The sequence below is a fragment of the Geospiza fortis genome, unplaced genomic scaffold (assembly GCF_000277835.1).
Source record: "Geospiza fortis unplaced genomic scaffold, GeoFor_1.0 scaffold7, whole genome shotgun sequence".
NCBI lineage: Eukaryota > Metazoa > Chordata > Aves > Passeriformes > Thraupidae > Geospiza > Geospiza fortis.
The window spans coordinates 4774385-4785750 of record NW_005054344.1 but is presented as its reverse complement, the minus strand read 5'-3'; positions in this window follow the sequence as shown (position 1 = coordinate 4785750).

The following is an 11366-nucleotide window of genomic DNA, read 5'->3' as shown; positions in this document are numbered from 1 at the left end:
GCCGCGCACGCCGCCCGCCCCGAGCTGTTGTTGTGCCCCCCTCCCTGGTCTGCCTTCCCCGGGAGCTCCTCCTTCTCCTCCCCCCGCCGGGGCAGCCCGGCCGGGGCCGCGGACCCCCCCGCCGCCGTCCCCCGCTGCCGCGGAGCTGCTCCGTCTCCCAGGAGCCATTTGCAATAATCGTCGCTGACCCCGGCGGGAGGTGTTTCCTTTCCCCTCCCGGGCTGGTTCGGTTTTTTGTTGGGGGTTTATTTGTTGTTATTTTAACCTTTATTGTTATTATTTCTCGTTGTGACTGTATGAAGCAGTTTTAAAAAATGTGAATATCAAAGCTGGAAGGCAGCTGGACTTAATAACAAATGAGTGAATGGAGCCTGAGATGCATTGTTCACACAAGGTAGCCGAAACAAGTTTTTTCTACCAAAAAGAAAAACCCTGAATCCACCCTTCCCCGACAAACTCAATGGCTCAAGTACAAGATGCAGCTGTTGATATTAAATATATGCGCTTCGTACCGGAGCGTTTGAAATGTGTTCCTGATTTACAGGACTTACTGTCTTAATTAACCTGTCTGTATTGAATAAACGTGGTCTTGTTTTTATTTTTGGGTCTGTGTCTCATTGTTAAGGGGAAATGAATTCTGGTTCCTGAGAACAAAACTGTGTAGGCTCGTTCCCCCTTGGTCTTCTTTCAGTTGTAAGATCTCCATTTTGCAAGAAAAAAAAAATCCCCACAACAATCCGCATAGTCTGATGCAGTGGGACACCGGTTATTAATGCACGGAGATGCAACTGAGCCCCTTTGTTTGCTAGCAGTGTTCATTCGTGAGCCGTGAGACGCCCCTTGAGCAGCCCAGAATGTGGCTGTTGGAATTTAAAGTCAAATCATACCAAAACAAAAATCAGGTATTTTGTACTGGGGAAGGAACGTGGCTTGTGTTGGTCACTTGTTCGGGTTGTTTTGATTTTTTTTTTTCTTTTCTCTGAGGATAGAGGGGGGGAAAAAGACTCTAGAAAAGAGAGAAAAGGTCTAGGCAGCAATCAATTTTTTTTTAATCTGTAAACCAGAATTTGATAATTCGATGCTGGTCATTAAGTTTGAATACCTATTATGAATAACTTCCTTTGTAAAATCCTGTGTTGGGTTTTTAGAAGTCCTTCTGCTTCAAGATGAGAACTGAGCACATCAGACAGACTGGAGCTTAACAATCTCCCAACCCCCACTCAATTTGAGGTAAAAGCTTCCCCTTTGAAGAAGGTAGCAATCCCACATGAAAGAAAATGGAAGATGTTTGCCTTTGTCCAAGAGAGCAATTTGAGCAGCTACGTTTACTTGTGTGATTAGTTCTTTCATGAATACATTAAATCCACAAAATATTTTAGATTTCTTTCTCTGCCACAGCTGCTACTAGAAACTGATGCTGAAGCATTTTATGATGTCTCACTGAATTCCTCCTGCATTAGGACCAGTTTGTGATGTTATTATTAGCTTTATCCTGACTAATTTATAAGTTGAATGCAGTTTTTCCATATCAAAGCATGTAAAATGCAAAAAAAGAAATTCAGTGCATTTTAGAACCTCCTTAATTACTAACATCTGAAGTCCTTTTTCTCAATAACTTAGGCTGCTTTCGTGGCATTTTGCACAACTTGGAAAAGATTCAGATCTGCCATTAGTTCTTACTCTCTAATACAATGATGTACTGTGTAGGTTATCCTTCAAATGAATTTTTATTTGCAATTTTCTTGTTTCTTTCTCCAGGAAAAAAAGTTCAGTAGCAGATACAAAGAATATAACCACTAGCCACAACTGAAGAACTAGTTATTCTTGTATTTGTCCTTTAGATGCTCAGGGAGGTATGTGCTTGCTGTGTAGATGCTGAATTTGAACCCTGGGATGAGTAGTTTAATTACTAAAAAAAGCTGGAGGAAACAAGCTAAAAGCTGGGCATAGCTGGTGGAGCCTGAATAGTTAATTATGGTTAAAAATATATGGGTGGGGGTCAGCTGGAATTCTGAAAGCTGGCGAGTTTGACTTGAACTTTTTGCCACTGATAATTATGCATCGATTTTGCATCTCCTTTCCCTCCCCCCCTTCCTCCTCCCCAAACCCTAGCCCCTGTATACTAATGAGAACAGCTAACTTTACAAGTGTCCTTTGTAGTCATTGAAAGCCTCGAGACATTCCTTTTAAGGATTTTACTAGAATAACACTTTTCAATAAAGTGGCAGTTGAAGTGAGGCGTAGAAAAGATGCTAATAAATTTCACTGTGGCTGGCTCGTTTTTAAGCTTCCTAAATTACTTCTAAAATAGCTTTTACTTTCTCCTTTGTGCAAGGCTGGGAGATGTATATATGAACAGGGTTATAGGAAGCTAATATGCAGAGTGTGTGATGATTCAGTAAAAGGAATTTTGGCCCTTGTTTCAGATAACTTGCATAACTCACCGACACATCTTTGTCACATCTTCCATATAAGTCTTTGTCTTCTTCAAAATACAGAACATGTCACTCCTTCATAAGGGAATGGATCAAACATGGCTCATTTTGGTTTTGGAAGACACATTTTTAAAAGGTGTTGGACCAACTGAAGTATTGCCAGAAGGTTTCCACTGATTTGTTGCAAATTCTCCTTTTCTTTGCCTCGTGCTACTATGCAAGCATACAAACTGTGGTATGAAAGTCATCATCTGCTTTGTTTCCCAAGCAAGTGTTGACCTGGGAAATAATAATTTTTCTATGTTTTATAGATCTGTGTTTCAGAGGTGGGGTTTCTTTACCATATTAAGTCTGTGCCAGCCCTCAAATCCCAGCTTTTTGTTTCTAGAGAAAAAAAAAGGAAATATGTTTGGCCTTTACAGTAGGCTTAAATTTTCTTCATTTATGAGTGAAAATGTAAGTTTACTTCCAGGTTTAAATTTGGAATAAAATTGTATTTTCATGATAGGCATTTAGCTAGGTTTTATCTCTTTTTTTTTCCTGTACCATGAAGAAAAAAATTGTTCAAAACACACAGATTTTGAAATGGATGACATGAACTGTTGAATCGAAAGTAAACCATTTAGATTTTTGTAACAAGTAACATTTCAATGCCTTGGGAAAGAAATCTAATTTCATTATATCTACAGGGGGCTATATGTTTTGAGGCTAAACTTGATTTTAAATAATGTTGTAAACAAATGCACTGAAGGCTCACAACTTCATCTTTCAATGTGCCTCTCTGTGGTGTTGCACTAGCATGGCACTGGGTTGCCACAGATTTTTCATTTGTGGTTTACACTGCTGCTTAACTCCTCCTGAGCTTTCTCTATATGACTGGACAACTGTTTTCCTGACTGCCCAAAACTCAGCTTTGCATCCCAGTTATGTCTTGTTCTTTTTACTCCCATGTTCCCTGAGCTCTTAAAAGTACCTCAATTTAGCCAGAAGTCTGGCAGGTAGAATGATTTTTGTCTGCTATTTCCCTCATGTGACCCACATCCCTTGTAGCTCACTACTGTGTATTGTACCAGCACTTAGAATTTACTGTAAAAATTACATTGGCATGGTACTTGGCATGATAAACATGGTGGGAAAGTAGGAACTCCACCCTAAGTCCTTAAAATGAGGTTTAAAAAAGCCTTTCAAGCAAATTGCAAGTGCATCTCATGGAAGCCAGAAGGGAGAAGAAGGATCTGTGCTGGTTAATGCACAATTTAAGTTCTGGTCAGCTGGGGCCAGTGCCAGTGTTGGTGACTTCTCCTCCAGCTCCATATAAAAAACATTTCTCATTCCCTCCTAGTCCCTGGCTCCGTGATTTTTGTCTCTTCACCTTGCATTCCCTGCCTTAGCCAGGCCATTTTTTTCAGCTTGTGGTTGAAGTATTTCACTTTTACATGTCTTTTGTCCATGTCATATTACTCTTCCCAAATATTAAGTAGCTTTGTTCTCTTCTCACCAGTTGCTTTCTGGTGGGTGCTTTTGATGTGCTTGTTCACTTGACTTTCAAATATTGTCACTCAGTCACTTCTTGGTGGCCATGATCTGGTTAACTCCTTACAAACCTTGCAGTGTGAGTAGGAGGGCAAGCTACAAGTGTCCATCTTCAGTTTGTACTGAATTTCTTCATAGGGCAGAAATCAGAGGAGAAATCCTAGCTGCAATGAATCCTAGCTGAAATGAACAGATGAAGTTACCAGAAAAATTATTTTCAACTTCTATGGGAATTTCCTCCTGTTTTTTTTAGAAGTAGCTGGGAAATACCACTTAAAGTTGTACAATAAGTACATAAACGCCTTTGGGGGGACACAAAAATGACATCAGCACACTCATTTCCTGAATCAACGAGTTTGGTTCACTTTTTCTCTTCCAAAAATTATGTTTTAGCTGTGTGACTAACCTCAGTCCCCTTTGTCAAAGCTGCAGAACTGCCATTATGCAATTTCCTTGGCAAAAGGCAGCTGCTGGAAAAGGACTGGTGCCCATAGAGAGAGGAAGGCTGCAGTGTGCCCGAGCTGCATTAGTAAACACTGTAAACTCCACAGCAGAGGAAGCTACAGGAAATCAGGCACCATAAATTCAGAGGCGTGCAGCATTAGCTGTTCCTTATGCAATATCCTGTATTTAAATTGTATTATTTTTGCTTCCCATTATATAATATGGTGGTGTCTGGTGGAGTAACACAGCCAGCTAAGGGTGCTCTTCATCACTGCAGGCATTAGGTAGGACATGAGCAATCAAAAGAAATTGTAAAAACACCATGTCTCTGTGTCCTGCTTGTAATTACTGACTTGGCAGGACTTCATTCATGAAGAGGTGCAAGGATAGGCTCTAAGCTCCTGAGCTGTATGAAGAAGTTTAATACGTTCAATTCCAATCCCAAGAACTTATTTTATAGCAGCAACAATTTTAAAGCTAGGGGCAAAAAAAAAAAAAAAATCCTGCTGGAGCTTTGAGCTTGGAAGCCAAGTGGTAAATTCAAGAATAAATGGACCTGCTTTCATTTTTCTCCCATGTAGGCACTTCAGTCCTCATCCAAGGAACTTCACTGCTCGCTGGCACACTATGGTGCTTGTATCATCAGCTGCCCCTCAGGAGATGATCTCTGATTGATTTTACAGTCCAGGGAAGTTGTAGTCTTCCAGCTCAATGGGATCACTTTCAGGAGCAGTGCTGACTTAAATACATTTTTCATTTGGTGGTAAGGGATGAAACAGCACCAGGATAAAAATGTTTTAATTAGAGGAAATGGATCCTGGCTGGCTTAATAGTAAATATTTACTGCTCTAAGCATTTTATCATAAGAGATTGGGGCTTATTCTACCCACATCACAACAATTGTCCTAGTTTCAAGGCTTAAATCTACAGGAGCATGGGCTCACAGTTAAAGTGCAAATTTAGGTTACTAGTGTTCTTAAATCCACATTGCACTGCCTTTCTTGTTTACAAGACTAACTTAGTGTTCCAGAGGAAACCACACAGGGCTGAAGCAGGTGACTGAATGCATGTATGTACATCCCCAGCTTCTCCTGCAGAATGGAAGATGAGGGGGTACCTAATCCTCTGCTGGTGCCAGCAGGAAGCACTGGCACTTGCTGTTCCAGCAATACTGATCTGTCAGTGCATGGATATGCTCCACTGGTGTGATATCTCATCTCTACATAGTTTTGGAAGGTAAAAAACCAGACATTTATGTTTTCCATCTTGCCGTTCTGCTCTGTTGTTAGTTTTCATGAGGCTGCTTTGACAGCTGCTTTCCTCCAATGCCTCCGATGTAAACTTCCTCAGCTGCTGTGAGCTCTGACTTGAGCTGTGGCTGGATTCTGGATCATAGAACACAGAAAACTTATTCCTGTAAAAAAGGAGTAAGTCAGCCTGGAGTGTGCCAGACTGGTAGTAGGATGGAAATAAGAAACATAAATTTCCACATCTGCATTTGTGTAGATCTGTTCTTCTGTTCTTCTCCCACAGGCTTTTTTTTTTTGCTTTTTTGTGTTTTTTTTTTCTTTTAAGAGAGACCACAGATGTCAAGAATCTCTGGAAATCAAACTGCCTACCTCAGTAGGAGTTTAGAAGTGATCCACAGCCCCTATGTTCACTTTTCCCCTTATTTTCCTGGAGAGCCTTTCACAGCACATGTGGTTTGTGTTGATCCTGTCCTCCAGTCTGCAGTGAAACAAAGATGCTTTGGGGCTAAAGAGCAAACATGCTCAGCCTGGGTACTCTGCATGTGCACACACAAGCATGGATCAGATGTGAATGGCTGAAACACTACTGGTGTTCAGGATCAAATGTGCAGATGTTTTTTTTGACACCAAGAATAAATATAGACTTATACAAAGGACTGCTGTTAATTCGATTTAAAACTAAATTTTCAGGGAAAAAATCTAGTAAAATCTAAGGAAGAATATAGTTTTGCTTTCTGTCTTGTTGTAAAAGTTAAGGCAAATGTGTTTTAGTGTAATACTACCTATGTCCTGCATGTGTCTTGCCTGGATAGCTGTTCCTGAACAGGCCTTATCCTAGAAAAAGGAGATCAAACCCTACCAGAACTACCAAATTATTGTAAGAAATAGAATTTCAAATGGATTTTGGTTTCCCTGCTTCTTCCTAAATATAACAAAAATCCTTATTGTAAGGTATATATCAATGATGAATAACTCTCTGAAGAATGTCTTCATGCAGGAGTGACCTGAGTTTGCAGCCAGCATAATACAGATCTGCCTTATTATTGCAATGGCTTTAGCTTATCTCTTATTTTGGCTTCAGTAATTTTAAATATGGTTGCAGACACACAGAAGTTGAATTTGTGTTATCCAGGAGGATATGAACTTTTAAGTTCATAAACTTTAGAAACTTTTAAATTGGAGAGGAGAAGTTAACTTGAATGGTAAACTTAAACAGAGTACTGATTTTCCATGAGTAATTTCAACGTCACAAGTTGTTCAGTCTACTTGAGCTCTTGTGAATCAACGGAGGAGATTAATAAATTGTGATCTTTTGGAAGTGAGAGTCATAGAATCACAGAATGGTTTGAGTTGAAAGGGGCCTTTAAGATCAGCCTGTTCCATCTCCCCTGCCATGGGCAGGGACACTTTCCTCTAGACCAGACTGCTCAAAGCCCCATCAAACCTGGACATGAACATTTCTGGGGATGAGGCACCCACAGTTTCCCTGGGGAACGCATTCAAGTGCCTCACCACCCTCACAGCAAAGAAAAAGCCATTCCCTCTTGTCCTGTCATTACACACCCTGGTCAAAAGTCCCTCTCCAGCCTTCTTGGAGGCCCCCTTTAGTACTCCAGGTCTCAGGAAAACAGAGCAGAGGGGAGAATCATCTCATCATAAGTAAACTTTTAAAACGGTAACGACTGTCATACTGGATGAGACCTGAGCTCTGGGTTGCTCAGTATTTTGGATGCCAGTCAGCTGCTTCACATCACCTGCTGTGTAGTTGAATAGCCCCCAGCAGCTCTTGTCCTGATGTCTGGCAGTTTGGCTGCTTCTTGGTTAGAGTCCCTTCGGTGCTGTTGGGTTTTGGAGCTTTGGCCATGGTTACAGTTGATTTTCCCGATAGCTCTGCAGGACACTGTGGGCGTTCCAGTGCTTTCCAAGCCAGGAGAGCTGCCCTGCTGTGTGTCCTGTGTCTGCTCAGATTCAAAGCTGCCTGCTGTGGATGGCAGTGGGAGGCTGGTCAACATGGTCAGGGAGCAAGGTTCTCCCTGTGAGAAGCAGAGGGGCTGGCCAGTCCATCAAACCTGACTTCTGCATTTAATGCTGAGGGCTGATCATCAAAGAGTAGGGATGGATGTTTCCTATGGAAGCCGCCTCCAGAGAGGAATGTGGGACTGCAAGCCATGCTCAATATGAAAGACTCCTCAGGACATGTTGGAGCTGACCAGGAAAAGAAACAGAAGATGAGACAGCACTTCAGAGAGGTGGGATTTGAACCAACACAAAGATGGGAACAACTCTGAGGAAAAGTGGTTTTATACACTCTAGATCAAAGGAGCTACACTGAAACCCACAAGGGTACATAAGCTTCAATGCCCCTTACTAACTCCTAGAGAAAGAGGTTGTTATGAATATGAACGAGGCCAAACTTTCTCCGGAGAAAGAGGTTCTCATTTATTTAAATAGCTACAAAGAACGCAGTACCCAGGATAATCCCAGGCACCCACACAGCAAACCAAAACTAAACCAGTATCCAAGGAGAAGAACCCCAACCCAACCGAATTTCCCCCATTTTTAGCCCCCTTTGAGTCCAGGATTGGTCCATTTTGGATCCGCATGATGATTGGTCCATTTCCAGGCTTCTCATTGGTCTTTAACGCCGTTCATTCTGGACCAATTGTTTCTGCAGGGCTTCGAATGATTGGTCAGGTCTTCTGTCCAATCCCTCTTTGACCTCGCCTTACCCCACCAGACCACTGTTCCACCAAATCCTGGACCCTTCTCGTAGCGCATTCTAATAAGCCCCCCCTCTCCCTTAACATAATACAATTAATATAACATAATTAATAAGTATAATTGAACTATACCCTAATTTAACTTAACTTTTACCTGTAACAGGGTTACTGAAACTGAGAGCAGATTATGGAGCCCCATCATGAGAGGAAAGATTGTTAAAGATTGTTAGAGACTCATCAGGAGAACTGTCAGTAGAGACAAACTTCCTGACGGGAAAAATCAGCTGCATGGCAGAGAAAACGAGGACAGGCTTGAATAGCTATCCCTGACTGCATGCAAAAGGGTGTGGAAATGTGGACACTGACTGTGGGCAGCACTGACTGTTCCTCCTGTTCTGATGAGCTGTTGGCCTGGGTCTTGCTGGGGTTTTACCCTTTTCCTGTCACTGACTGACTCTGGGATTGTGGGTTTGCAGGGCAGATGGAAGGACAGACATAGTTTGGGGGCTTGCCCTGCATCAGTTGCATCAAGTTGACCTAGCACTTGAGATCTGAACCCTTTGTCTAATAGTCCACATAGAAGCCTTTGTGGGGAAGTGGGAGAAGTACAGCACTGCCCAGTCTGATTTCTATAATTGTGGCTATAAAACAGCCTGTGTGGATATTGACTCTTGGTTGTTACAAAGTGATTTTGAAAGCACTGGAGTTGTAGCAGCTACACCTTCCTCTTAACTTGCCTTTTTTTTCTCTTTGGTTAAGTTAGTTAGTTGCTACTGCACTTTGACCTGTGTCACACAGAATGAAATTAAGTGTAAGTAATATCTATTGGCTTGCTGCTCTTTTGACTGTACATTCAGCAACGATGACAAAATTTTGTTGGTACCAAAGACTTCAGCACTTACATTGTCATTTATAGGTCACAGCTGAAATTCATGGCCCTGGGTGCTCCTGGCATCAACAGCTTCCCTCCAATAACTGCTGTTACTCAGTTGTTAACACTCACACTCTATTTGGTGATGTCTCTGGGGCACAACAAAGCTGATTATATAATTTACCACATCCTTATGTCCTGGATATAAGGATAAACATTTTCCCATGAAGAGAGCCAGACATTTGAACAGGTTGCCCAGAGGTTGTGGTCTCTCTCCTTGGTGGGTTTGATTAGACTGGAGAAAACACAGAGTAACATAGTCTAACTTCAGAGCTGTCCCTGCTTCGGACAGGTTTTGGGACTTGAGACCTCTTGAGAGATGTTTCTGACCCAAATTATCCTATGATCCCACAAAGTTGGTACATTTTCTTGCAGCAAAATATTCCTTTCTAATGCAGTACATGGAATTCACCCAGTGCAATGTTCATGTGTGCCCAAGGGCAAGGGTTATTCCTAAGAGGCCAAGAAAAAAGCCTTTTCCTGGATTTGAAGGAACACAGTCCCCTGTGTTCTTAGGATTGTGTTCATAGTGGCAGCTCTTGTCTCAGTAAACCCAGTGCCTTGGGACTTGACAAGAGCTGACACCACCTTCTGTATCAGGAAGCAGTTTCCTGTGTACCAGTGATATCTCAGAAATTGTTCTAGGCTGGTGCCTGTGTGGGTGTTTCTGATCACTGTGCCTGGACAACAAAACCACTCCTGGACAACAAAACCACTCCTGAACAACAATTCTGGTTTTTCAAGATGAAAGTTAAATGCGAGGTCAAGTTTCTGTTTGGTACATAATCAAATTCACATCCTTTGCTTCAGATAAATCATGAGCCTGAGACCACCTTTTAGACATATCTGTGTGCCCTGCACATCTCTGCTACCCAGCACATACCCTCCTGTTTTTCTCTTGGCAAGGGCATTAGGAAATTCAGAAGAAAGCCCACATGTATGATCTTAACAGGGCATGGCCAGCCCAGGCAGTTCAGCTGTCCAGATCTCTTGAGCTCTCACTATAATCTCCAACAGCACAGGCAAGTTGTTCAGCTTTTCTGAATGACAGCATCTCTAAAGCTCACCTGGAATATTGGCTGGCTAGCTTCCACAGGGGTGGCTTCTTCAAAGTCAAACCAAACTCCCCCAAGGTATCAGTTGTATAAGGTCAATTATTAAGAAAAAAAGGGGTGTGTGTGTGGAGTTCTTTACGGCGGCAGAACACTGTGGTATTTCTTAGCAGAGTCAGACATTTGTAACAGATACATGGATACTTCCAGAGCAGAATGTATATGGCCAACACATCTCCAAGAGCCAGCTCTGAGGAACCAACCATTATTTCCCAATTAAATATCAAAAATGGGGAATGCTGGATGGTTTAATCAGGCCTGTTGAATAATTTACTCTGGGCTAGACCATTCACATTTTTTTCCTAATGTGTCTCAGCACAAGGGCTTTTCTTGATGCTTAATTCTTCTCCTCTCTCTTATCTGAAATGCCATTATTCTCTGTTGCTCTCTGTGGGAGGCGTGACCAGAGCCTCACATGGCAGTGCAGGCAGAAACATTGCTGCCTGCTCTGAACCACCACAGTTTCCATCCCTGCCTTTCAGAAACGAGAAGAGCTTGTTTGGTTTTTTAACAAAACTGCTGAATTATCTCCTGTAATACCCCATTATCCTATCCGGCTGCAATGTACTGCTTTTGATTTTTGCTTGGCTGGCTGGCTAGCAAGCCCCTTTTGCATGTATATGTACTGCCCTGGCATGCCAAGAGGCGAGCAGAGATACATCTATCCTGCTACGTGTTTGGCCAAAACAAACCAATCCTTTTAGCCCCAACGAGATGTCATTATAGTCACCCTCCGTCATCTCCCTCAGCAAAATGAGGCTATAAAAAAAAAAGGCAGGTCTCCAGCCCGCCCTATCAGAGTTAATGAGGAAAGCTCAGTGCAAGTTAGCGGTGCAGGGGCCTTTCCGTTCCCGTTCCCGGGCCGGCGGCGGCCGGGCAGGGCTGTGTGAGTCAGCACGGGGGACGCGCCGCGCCGCCGGCACCGCACCGGCTGCGCGGGG